Source organism: Mobula hypostoma, chromosome 27, assembly GCF_963921235.1.
Source record: "Mobula hypostoma chromosome 27, sMobHyp1.1, whole genome shotgun sequence".
Taxonomy (NCBI): Eukaryota; Metazoa; Chordata; class Chondrichthyes; order Myliobatiformes; family Myliobatidae; genus Mobula; species Mobula hypostoma.
Genome location: NC_086123.1, coordinates 18,144,716 through 18,157,899, shown reverse-complemented (window position 1 = coordinate 18,157,899; position 13,184 = coordinate 18,144,716).

Genomic DNA, 13,184 nt, shown 5'->3' with positions numbered 1-13,184 from the left:
TGCAATGTAAAAGGCGGACAAAATCAAAAATGCTGAATACAGGACAAGGTGTGCAGTGTATGGAAAGGACTGGCAGGTAAGCTGAAGGGGTGGGGTGGCTCTATTGCTAAAAAATGAAATCAAATCATTAGAAGGCGGTGACAGGGTCAGAAGGTGTTGAGTCATTGTGGGTAGAACTAAGGAACTACAAGAGTAAAAAGACCGTGATGGGAGTTATATACAGACTCCCAATCAGTAGCGAGGATGTGGTCTACACATTACAGTGGGAGAAAATGCAGGCCAAAAGGACCATGTTACAACGGTCACAAAGGATTTCAATATACAATAGACTGGGGAAATCAGGTTGTTGCTGGATTGCAAGAAGGGGAATTTCTAGACAGATTAGGTAATGGGTTTTTAGAGCAGCTTGTGGTTGAGCCCACTAGGGAATCAACAATTCTGGACTGGGTGTTACACACTGTACCAGAATTGATTAGAGAGCTGAAGGTAAAGGAACCCTTAGGGAAAAGTGATCATAATATGCAGACTGAGAGATCATTTTGCTGAACACCTACGCTCTGTCCGCCAGAGAAAGCAGGATCTCCCAGTGGCCACACATTTTAATTCCACAGCCCATTCCCATTCTGATATGTCTATCCATGGCCTCCTCTACTGTCAAGATGAAGCCACACTCAGGCTGGAGGAACAACACTTTATATTCCGTCTGGGTAGCCTCCAACCTGATGACATGAACATTGACTTCTCTGACTTCCGCTAATGCCCCACCTCCCCCTCTGTTATTTATTTATATACACACATTCTTTCTCTCACTCTCCTTTTTCTCCCTCTGTCCCTCTGACTATACCCCTTGTCCATCCTCTGGGTTTTTTCCCCCCTCCAACTTTTCCTTCTACCTGGGCCTCCTGTCCCATGATCCTCTCATATCCCCTTTGCCAATCACCTGTCCAGCTCTTGGCTCCATCCCTCTCCCTCCTGTCTTCTCCTATCATTTTGGATCTCCCCTCCCTCTCCCACTTTCAAATCTCTTACTAGCTCTTCCTTCAGTTAGTCCTGATGAAGGGTCTCAGCCCGAAACGTTGACTGTACCTCTTCCTAGAGATGCTGCCTGGCCTGCTGCGTTCACCAGCAACTTTGATATGTGTTGCTTGAATTTCCAGCATCTGCAGAATTCCTCGTGTTTACATAATATGACCAAATTCATTTTGAGAAGGAGAAGCTAAAGCCAGAAAGGGAATTAGAGAGGCATGAGAGAAGAGTTGCCCAAAATTGATTGGAAAAGAACACTGGCAGGGATGATGGCAGAGCAGTAATGGCTGGAATTTCTGGAAGCAATTCAGAAGGTGCAAGATATGTACATCCCAAAGAGGAAGAAGTATTCTAAAGGCAAGATGACACAACTGGAGCTGACAAGAGAAATCAAAGTCAACATAAAAGCCATAGGGTGGTCATATAATAGAGCAAAAATTAGTGGGAAGTTAGAGGATTGGGAAGCTTTTAAAAACCAACAGAAACAACTAAAAAAGTCATAAAGAAGGAAAAGATGGAATACAAAAGTAAGCTAGCTAATAATATTAAGAAGGATACCAAAAATTTCTTCAGGTATATAAAGTGTAAAAGAGAGGTGAAAGTGGATATCAGCCCACTGGAAAATGATGCTGGAGATGTATTAATGAAGGACAAGGAAATGGCGGATGAACTGAATAAATATTTTACATTGATAAACGTTTGAGAGAGTCTGAGAGAAGAAGTGTGTGAAGTTGTTATTAGTAGGGAGAAAGTTCTCGGGAAATTGAAAGGGCTGAAGGTAGATCAGTCACCTAGACCAGATGGCGTACACCTCAGGGTTCTGAAAGAGGATGAAGAAATTTTGGAGGCATTAGTAATGATCTTTCAAGAATCACTAGATTCTGGAATAGTTCTGGAAGACTGGAAAATTGCAAATGTCACTCCACTCTTCAACTGGATTTTCAGAAGGCCTTTGACAAGGTGCCACACGTGAGGCTGCTTAACAAGCTACGAGCCCATGGTATTACTAGCATGGATAAAGCAGTTTCTGATTGGCAGGAGGCAAGGAGTTGAAATAAAGGGAGCCTTTTCTGTTTGGCAGCCGGTGACTAGTGGTGTTCTGCAGGGGCCTGTGTTGGGACTGCTTTTTTTAAAACGTTCTATGTCAATGATTTGGATGACAGAATTGATAGCTTTGTGACAAAGTCTGCAGATGGTACAAAGATAGGTGGAGGGGCAGGCAGTTTTGACAAAGTAGAGTGGCAGCAGAAGGACTTAGAGAGATTAGGAGAATGGGCACAATAGTGTCAGATGGAATACACTGTTGGGAAGTGTATGGTCTTGCACTGTGGTAGAAGAAATAAAAGGGTAGATTATCTTTAAATTGAGAGAAAATTCAAAAATCTGAGGTGCAAAGGGACTTGTGAGTTTTTGTGAAGGATTTGTTAAAGATTGAGCCTCTGGTGAGGAAGGCAAATGCAATGCTTGCATTCATTTCTAGTGGACTAGAATATAAAAGCAAAGATGTAATGTTGAGGCCTTATAAAGTGCTGGTGAGGCCTCACTTGAGGCCTTGTGGGCAGCTTTGAGCCCCTTATCGAAGAAAAGATGTGCTGACACTGTAGAGGGTTCAAAGGACATTCACGAAGATGATTCCAGCGTTGAGGAGCTTGTCATATGAAGAGTGTTTGACAGCTCTGAGCTTGGACTGATTGGAATTCAGAAGAATGAGGAGTGACTTCATTGAAACTTATCGAATGTTGAAAGGCCTTGATAGAGTGGATGTGGAGAGGATGTTTCCTATGATGGGAAGGTCGAAGACAAGAGGACACAGCCTCAGGATAGAGGGGACTCATTTTAGGGTGGAGATGAGGAGGAATTTCTTCAGCCAGAAAGTGGAGAATCTGAGGAATTGCCACAGGCGGCTGTGGAGGCCAAATCATTGCATATAGTTAAGTCAGAGGTTGATAGATTCTTGATTCTGTTCTCTGTTCGTCCATCACTGTCTGGTTTGGATCGGCTACCAAACAAGAGAAGAATAGACTCCAAAGAACCGTCAGGGCTGCAGAAAGGATTATTGGTGTGAAGCTGCTCTCGATCCAGGACCAACATGCATCTAGAGTCAGGAAGCAAGCAAGCAGCATCATTGTAGACCCACCACACCCTGGACATCACCTGTTCCAACTCCTTCCTTCTGGTAGGCGCTTTAGATCACTGTATGCCAGGACAAATAGGTACAAGAACAGTTTCTTTCCGTATGCCATCAGTCTTATCAACACTTGAATTTTAGTCTATTATAAAACAAGTCCACCTGTACATACACAGGTATACTTCATTGTTTATAGTTCACGATTATTTGCACTATTGTTTTGTTTGCTTTTTGATTCTGTACAGCGAGACCTCAGGAAAACCGGCATCAAATTCCCTGTATGTGTCCACATACTTGGCGATAATAAAGGATTCTGATTCTGATAGATTCTTGATTGGTCAGGGCTTAAAGGGATATGGGGAGAAGGCAGGAGATTGGGGCTGAGAGAGAAAATGGATCAGCCATGATGAGATGGTGGAGCAGTCTCGATAGGCCAAAGGGCCTAATTCTGATCTTGTATCTTATGGCCTTGTGGTACCTGCCTTGGAAAAGTATGTTCACTGCTCTCAGATAAAGCTCGTGCAAAACAATCTCCCAGTCTCTTATTTTATTTATTCATTCGACATTTCAGGCCGAGAGCCTTCGTCAGGTCCTGACAAAGGGTCTCGGCCCGAAACTTCGACTGTACCTCTTCCTAGAGATGCTGCCTGGCCTGCTGCGTTCACCAGCTGCTTTGATGTGTGCTGCTTGAATTTGCAGCATCTGCAGAATTCCTCGTGTTTACATTATTTATTCATTAATTAGTTTAGTGTATATGGAATTATTAACCTTAATTTCCTTCATAAATTAATTAGGTTTAGTCATTTGTAGTATTTAAATACCATAAGTTGATGGATAATATGGGGTAATCATCAATAATCACTTTGCGCCAGGTCACAAATCAGGGAAGAACTGGCCAGTAGGGGGTGACAACTGCCAAGCTGGAGGCAGCTCAAAGCAAACATTACTCAAACACAGGAGACTTTGGGCAAAACATCAACTGTTCATTCCCCTCCATAGATGCTGCCTCGTCTGCTGAGCTCAACATTTTGTGGGTTCCTCCAAGCCATCACCTGCCTGTGGAATTTGTTTTAGTTCTCAGCAAGTTTAACAAAGTGCCTTTAAAAAAAAATACAGTATCATAGCTCTGGTGTCCTTGGCTTCCAAAATGCACTGAATGGTTTTGCAGAGGTATGTCCAGGCAAGCTCTGACAGTAGCCACATAAAGAGTTGTTAAGGCAGATCTAAACCTGGTCAGAAGTTGGCTTAAGGTGCGCTTTATAGGAGCAAACGCTGGCAGAGAGGCAGCCAGTTTAAGGAGAGAGATGCAGGTGCAGCCAGAAATGGAGAAGTGTCGAAGAACTTGGAAGTGTGAGGCTGTAGTTTCTTTCATTTAAAAATGCTCACCATGCAGGAGTCAGTGGCATAATTTCAGAGCAAGATGTTACCAATTTAAGACAGAGGTGAGGAGGGATTTCTTCTCTCAGTGGGTGGTGAACCATTGGAATTTTCTGTGAAAAGGAATTGTGGATGTTGAAGCAGTCAGTAGATTCAAGGCTGCAAAAGTCAACTTTCTGGACTATAGGAATGTCAAAGGGTCATGGGGATCTCGTGGAAAAGTGGAGTTGATATTGGTTAAAGTTAACACGTCTCAGCAGGGCAATTGCATCCTTCAGCCAAAATATGAGTGTCCAGTCCTTTTGTTAAGAGATGGCAACTTGTCCCATACTGCCTTGCCCAATGTCTGCAACACAAAACATTACTCAATTGTACCAAATGACTATATTGCTGAAACGGAATTTATAGACTATGTTATTTGTCGATAAGCTGAATCTTCTCAATCTTTACTTTCTGAGGAGGTTTTGGAAATTTGGCTTGTTGCCGGACACTATAACAATATTCTGCAGAAGTACTGTAGAAAGTATCCTGACCGGTTACATCATGGTTGTGGGGCAGCAGTTTGATTATGTAGGAACATAAGAAACTGCAGACAGTATTGGACTCTGCCCAGTGCATCTCAGGGATATCCCTCCCCACCACTGGCAGTGTGCAGCCTGGAGAAGATCAAAGACCCATGCCATCTTTTCACAGCCACCATCGGGCAGCAGATTCAGAAGCCTAAAGTCCCACACCACCAGGTTCAAGAACAGTTACACCCTCTTTGACTGTTCTGATCTTGAGCTATTTCGATCTGGCATAGCCGTCATCACTATAGATTAGCAACACTGTGACCTCTTTCATCACTTGACACTGCAATAGACTGCCTGATTTTTTTCTTGTTTTACTTGTGTTATTTATTGTAATTAATGTGTGTAATTTATGTTTTCCTTTTGAATGTTGTGTCTCCAAAGATACGTGATCTTTGTGTGATGCTACCGCAAAACCAATTCTCGTTGCACCTGTACTTGTGCAGATGACAATAAACTTGACTTTGACTTTGTCATGATCAAGCACGTGCTCTGAAGTGCAAGAGCTCAAGGGGAGGGTGGGTGGGGCAAATATTTGAAGGAAATCACATAAAACATATGAATTAAAATTTTTCAGATGTATACAGGGGATCTTTCACTCTCCATATTTATGCATATGTGTGCGAATGTGTCTATCCATGTGCGTGCATGTGTGCGTGTGCGTACATGGACAGAGACACAGACTGATAGGTACAAGTGCAAATGAGATGACGTGCTGTAATTACTGAGGAGGTGGGGAACAACAGCAGATGTTCCTCTAATGAAGCAGCTCCAATCTGAGTCATTTCCCTGAACCCATGGCTTGTGATCTCAAACTCTCCAGGAGCCGATGGAAACGATGGGGTTCAGAGTGGGCAGCAGTAGTCTGTAATTGTGTTCAAGTTGGCAGAGATGTCACCATATGCTCGTGGACTGTTTGTCTCACTCCCATTAGGGAGGAGGCTACGTAGCATCCACGCCAGGGCCACCAGACTCAAAAGGGAGAAGATGGCAGTGTGATGGCAGCGAGCGCGGCCTCTCCGGTGAATGATATCTGTAATCTGTCAAGTAGGGGACCATGCACAGTTCTGATTTGATGGAGACGGAAATGAGAGTCCGCAGGAACATCTGGAAAACTTCTGAAATGCCCGCTTCGCTGCCGCTGCTACTGTGTGGTAACTGGAATCTCCAGAGCAGAAGGCCCTAAATACTCGGCTTTGCTTGTTTCAGCGGCCGGGGCGAGGTCGAAGGTGCTCGGCAGAGGATGGCGCTCGGGAGGCTGTATCGGAGGGGCTGGTTGGAGGCTCGAAGTTTTCGGACGGACGGACTCAGTGTCGGCTGTAGTCGGCTGCTTCCAAGGCATCGACAAGTTGACGGTGCCTGGAGGTTTATGGCAGGGAGCTTTTCCCTTTTGCCGCCTGCTATCGGGGACTTCGAGACTTTTTTTTACCATGGCCATGGTTTGTTCTTCATCAAATTATGGTATTGCTTTGCACTGCTGTAACTATATGTTATAATTATGTGGTTCTGTCAGTGTTAGTCTTTGGTTTGTCCTGTTTTCTGTGATATCACTCCGGAGAAACATTGTATCATTTCTTAATGCATGTATGCATTTCCAAATGACAATAAAAGAGGAACTGAGTGTTCTCATAATCTAAAACAGTTACTTCCCCAAGCCGTAAGGCTGATCAACACCTCCACCCACTTATCCCCCCCCCCCTCCACCCCTAGTTTAGCATTTCCTGTCAGTCACCGTATGTACAGATTCTCCTGTGCCTAGCATCACTTTATGGACATACAATCAATCTATGAATAAAAGTCAGCTTACGTATTTTTATTTATTGTGTTTTTAAATGAGTGTGTTCTTTATCTTATTGCGTTTTTTCGTGCTGGATTGGATCAAGAGTAACGATTATTTCATTCTAATTTAAATTTGTGTACTGGATACAACATTAAATCATCTTGAATCTTGAAGACACAGTTACCCTGCAGAAACACTGGCAAACGTTGACTGCATGCCCTTGGTCTCATGGATGTAACCTCACAGCAGCTGGGAATAGTGTTCCATGCTACAACATCCACTTCTGATCAACACGCACAAAATGCTGGAGGATCTCAGCAGATCAGGCAACATCTATGGGAAAGAATAAACAGTCGACGTTTCGGGCTGAGACCCTTCATCATCACTGAGAAAGAAGGGGGGAAGATGCCTGAATAAAAAGATTGAGGAGGGGAAAGACACTAGCTGGACGGTGATAGGTGAAGACAAGTGGGTAGGAAAGATAGAAGGCTGGAGAAGAAAGAATCTGATAGGACAGAAAGGAAAAGAGGAGGGGACCTGGGGGGAGGTCATGGGCAGGTGAGAAGAGGTAAAAGGTCAAAGGGGAATAGAAGAAGAGGGGAGGGGGAGGGATTTTTTTTACCAGAAGGAAAATCAATATTCATAGCATCAGGTTGGAGGCTACCCAGGTGGAATGTAAGGCGTTGCTCCTGCTTTCTGGGAACAATTCGGAAGGCACAAGAGGAAGAAATATTCTAAAGGCAAGATAACATAACTGTAGCTGAGAAGAGAAGTCAAAACCAACATAAAAGCCGAAGAGAGGACATATAATGAAGCAGAAATCAATGGGAAGTTAGAGGATTCCGAAGTTTTTAAAAACCAACAGAAGCTAACTGAGAAAGGCATAAAGAAGGAAAAGTTGGAGTACGAGGGTAAGTTAGCCAATAATATTAAAGAGGATATGAAAAGTTTCTTCAGATATGTAAAGTGTAAAAGATGCGAGTGTTGATATTGGACTGCTGGAGAGGTAGTAATGGGGGACAAGGAAATGGAGAGCGGACCAGAGTATAAAATCAAGAAAAAAATGGAGAGGCTTTACAAGGCACTGGTGAAGCCTCACTTGGAATATTGAGAGCAGTTTTGGGCCCCTTATCTAAGAAAAGATGTGGTGACATTGGAGAAGGTGCAAAGCAGATTCATGAAAATGAGGCCAGGATTGAAAGGCTTATCATATGAGAAGCGTTTTATGTCTCTAGGTCTGTATTCACTAGTATTCAGAAGAAACATCAAATGGTGAAAAGTCTTCATAGAGTGGACTTGGAGGGGATGTTTCCTATGGTGCGAAAGTGTAGGACCAGAGAGTACCGCCTCAGAACAGAGAGCTATCTTTTTAGAATGGAGATCAAGAGGATTTTCTTTAGGGAGAGAGTGGTAGATTTGTAGAATTTGTTGCTACAGGTGGCTGTGGAGGCCAATATTCCCTCTAACTTGTAATGACAATAAAAACACTATAAATAAGTCAGTTCAGAAATCTGCAGGCAAATCATCAAAAAGTGCACGTTGCCAACAGCGTCCACATCAGAAACCGGGAAAGGAAATGTGATTGTGTAAGATCGTGAAATATACGTAACGTGCCAACGGGGTAGAGGGTGACAACCTTTTGTGCACAGTTTAAGTTCCTCTGTGTGTACGTGCACATGTGAACACACTTAAAGTGAACACTGGTGGAGGACAACTGATTGGGTATATTTAAGGCAGAGGTTGACAGATTCTTGATTAGAGCATGAAGGGATATGGGGAGAAGGGATGAGACTGGGGCTGAGCGGGAGAATGGATCAGCCGTGATGAAAAGGCAGAATGAACTTGATGGGACAAATGGCCTAATTTTTCTCCTACGTCTTATGGGTCTTATGGACTCCAAGGGTGAGTAGGCCATTGAGACACAGGTATGTGGGGCTGAGGTGTACCCCACATGAACATGCCTGTTAAAAGATCAAAGTTCAAAGTACATTTATTATCACAGTATGTATGCAGTATACAAACCCTGAGATTTGTCTTCTCCATGGACAGCCACGGAACAAAGAAACAGTGTGGCACCCGTTCAAAGGAGAACATCAAACACCTATAGCACAAAAAAAGAACAAATTGTGCAAATGGCAAAGAATGAGCGGAAAACACAGAATATAAAACATCAAACCACAAGTTAATTGAAACAGTCGCAGACCTTTCAGTGTACTTCAGTTGAATTTAGCGCTCTTTGACTGTAGGCCAGTCCGCCACGATCAAAAATTCACACAAAATGGAATTGAGAAAAGGAGTAACCAGTAGCCAGAAACACATGGTAGCATGAACTACAGAGTCCAATCCTCAAACCGTATCGATGAAACCTTGGCTGAGACCCAAGACTCCGACACCATCCTCTGGCAGCATCGAATGAGAGGGAGAGTGAGACTGGTCACACGCAGGCACCTGATTCCCAGAGCATCAGAGGCTGATGGGAAATTGCAAACTACACAGTGCTGAGATAATAATCCATCATCTATGCCATTCTCATGCAAGGTTTACAGTGAGAAATGCTATATAAAGCTGTTGTCATGTTCTATATTGGGAGGATATGACACTCTGGCAATCTATCAAGGGCTGCAGGATAAAAGGAGTTACCTAAGGGTGGTGTTGGTCTAATGCCCTTTGTGTTCCACACAGAACCTTAGCACAAACTGGAGTTGTTGAACAGATTAGATTAGATTAGATTAGATTATGAGGACACTCAGTCCTCGTTTATTGTCATTTAGAAATGCATGCATTAAGAAATGATACAATGTTCCTCCAGAATGATATCACAAGAAAACACATGACAGATCAAGACTAAAACTGATAAAACCACTTAATTATAACATATAGTTACAACAGTGCAAAGCAATACCGTAATTTGATAAAGAGCAGACCGTGGGCACGGTAAAAAAAAAGTCCCAAAGTCCCGATAGACTCATCATCTCACGCAGGCGGCAGAAAGGAGGAACTCTCCCTGCCATGAACCTCCAAGTGCCGCCAACTCGCCGATGCAGCACCATCGACCGCAGTGGACTCTTGAGTCCGTCTGAAAACTTCGAGCCTCCGACACAGCCTCTCCGACCAGCCCCTCCGACACAGCCTTTCTGAGCACCATGCTCTGCCATTGATTCGACCCCGTCCCGGCTGCTGAGCAACAAGCAAAGCCGAGGACTTGGGGCCTTCCCCTCCAGAGATTCTGGACCACACGGTAGCAGCAGCAGCGAAGTAGGCATTTCAGAAGTTTCACCAGATGTTCTCCGTGCTCTCACGTCCGTCTGCATCAAATCAGGATTGTGCACGGCCCCCTACTTGACAAATAACAGACATCACCGCTGGAGTGGCCGCTGCGAGCTGCGTTGCGCCGCCATCTTCTCCTCCTGAAATCCCTCGATTTGAGTGTTGCAGGTTCAATCATTGACGGCTGCTCTTTGCACACAACTTTTACAGGAATAAGCCCGACAGCCTTTGGTAACCTGAAAGCTTGAAGACAAAACCTGCAATTTGAAGATGAAGACTCACTACAATTTGCCTATCTTCACAAAAGGTCTACGGCAGACGTGATCTCATTGGCACTTCATGCAACCTTGGATCAGCTGGATATTCCAAGCACCAATGAGAATGTTGTGTATCGACTGTAGCTCAGTGTTTAACACAATCATTCCTACAGTTCTCATTGAAAAGCTCCAGAATCAGGGCCTCTGTACCTCCTACTGCCACTAGATACTTGACTTCCTAACCAGAAGACCACAATCTGTGCAGATCAGAAGTAATATCTTCACCTGGTTGATAATCAATACTGGCGCATCTCAAGGGTGTGTGCTTAGTCCACTGCTGTACTCTCTCTACACCCATGACCGTGTGGCTAGGCACAACTCAAGTACCATCTATATATTTGCTGATGATCCAACCATTGTTGGCAGAATTTCAGATGGTGACGAGAGGGTGTACAGGAGTGAGATATACCAGCTAGTTGAGCGGTGTCGCAGCAATAACCTGGCACTCAACATCAGTAAGACCAAAGAACTGATTGTGGACTTCAGAAAGGGTAAGATGAGTGAACACACACCAGTTCTCATAGGGGGATCACAAGTGGAAAGAGTGAGCAATTTCAAATTCCTCAGTGCCAATATCTCTGAGGATCTAACCTGGACCGAACATATCGATGCAGCTGCAGTGAAGGCAAGACAGTGGCTATATCTCATTAGGAGTCTGAGGAGCTTTGGTATATCACCTCTGCCTTTAATACCATCATTCCAAATAAACTGATTCCTAAGCTCCAGAACCTGGGCCTTAGCACTCAGAACTGCAGCTGGATCTTCAACTTCTTCACAGACAGGACCCAGGCTGTGAAAATAGGGTACAAGCTCTCCTCTACAATCACTCTGAACACCGGTGCCCCACAAGGCTGTGTACTCAGCCCCCTGCTGTACTCACTGTACACCCATGATTGTGTAGCCAAGTGTCCATCAAACTCAATATATAAGTTTGCTGATGACACAACAATTGCAGGCCGTATCTCGGGTAATGATGAGTTTGAGTACAGAGAGGAAACTAAGAATCTGGTGGCATTGTGCGAAGACAATAACCTATCCCTCAACGCCAGCAAGACGAAGGAATTGGTTGTTGACCTCAGAAGGAGTAGCGGACTGCACGACCTAATTTACATCGGTGGTGCGCAAGTGGAACAGGTCAAAAGCTTTAAGTTCCTTGGGGTCAATATCACAAATGACCTGATTTGGTCCAACCAAGCAGAGTTCACTGCCAAGAAGGCCCACCAGCGCCTTTACTTCCTGAGAAAACTAAAGAAATTTGTCCTGTCCCCTAAAACCCTCACTAATTTTCATCGATGTGCTGTAGAAAGCATTCTTCTAGGGTGCATCACAACCTGGTATGGAAGTTGTCCTGTCCAAGACCGAAAGAAGCTGCAGAAAATGGTGAACACGGCGCAGCACATCACACAAACCAATCTTCTGTCCGTGGACTCACTTTACACCGCACGCTGTCGGAGCAGTGCTGCCAGGATAATCAAGGACATGACCCACCCAGCGAACACACTTTTTGTCCCTCTTCCCTCCGGGAGAAGGCTCAGGAGCTTGAAGACTCATACGGCCAGATTTGGGAACAGCTTCTTTCCAACTGTGATAAGACTGCTGAACGGATCCTGACCCGGTTCTGGGCCGTACCCTCCAAATAGCTGGACCTCCCTCTCGGTTTTATTGCACTACCTTACTTTCCATTTTTCTATTTTCTATTTATGATCTATAATTTAAATTTTTAATATTTACTGATTTTTACTATTTTTTTAATTTAATATTTGTAATCCAGGGAGCGGGAAGTGCAGAATCAAATATCGCTGTGATGATTGTATGTTCTAGTATCAATTGTTTGGTGACAATAAAGTATAAAGTAAAGTAAATAAATACTCACAAATTTCTACAGATGTGCCGTGGAGAGCATTCTAACTGGCTGCATTATTGTCTGGTATGGGAGTGGGGGGCTACAGCACGTGGGAGTAAGCTGCAGAGAGTTGTAAACTTAGTCAGTTCCATCATGAGCACCAGGCTCCGTCGTATCCATGGCATCTTCAAGAAGAGATGTCTCAAAAAGCCGGCGTCCATCATTAAAGACCCCAACACTCGAGACATGCCCTCTTCTCAATGCTACCATCAGGAAGGAGGTACAGAAGCCTGAAGGCACACACTCAGTGATTCAGAAAAAGCTTCTTCCCCTCTGCTATCTGATTTCTGAATGGGCATTGAAACCATGAACATTACCCCACTGCCTTTTTTATTTTTATTTTTTCACTACTTATTTCATTTAACTATTTCATATATACTTACCATAATTCTCTTTTTTTTCCTTTTCTATTATTATGTATTGCATTGTATTGCTGCCGCAAAGTTAAATTTCATGACACACCATGACAGAAGGAGCCCACGCCATAAATTGACCCAACGGAAGTTCAACAGAGGCCTGAAAATTAGTCAGCTGGATGTGAGGGTGCCTTCTATTCTCAGACCTTGTCCTAAGTCTACATTCCAAATTTCTTGAGTCCACATTCTGAACTTCCAAAGTCTGCATTCAAGGTTGTCTAGGTTTCCTGAGTCTCTTATGGCCCGCTAGGTTTCTGAGGGCTATTCCAGGCTTCCAAGGGCTATTCCATGTATCTGAGGACTATTCCTTGTTCCTGTGTTTAATTCTATATTTCTGAGTTATATGCAATGTTTCTGAGTTTTCCAGCCCTGCCTTCAGAGCATCAGGGTTGTTGTGAATT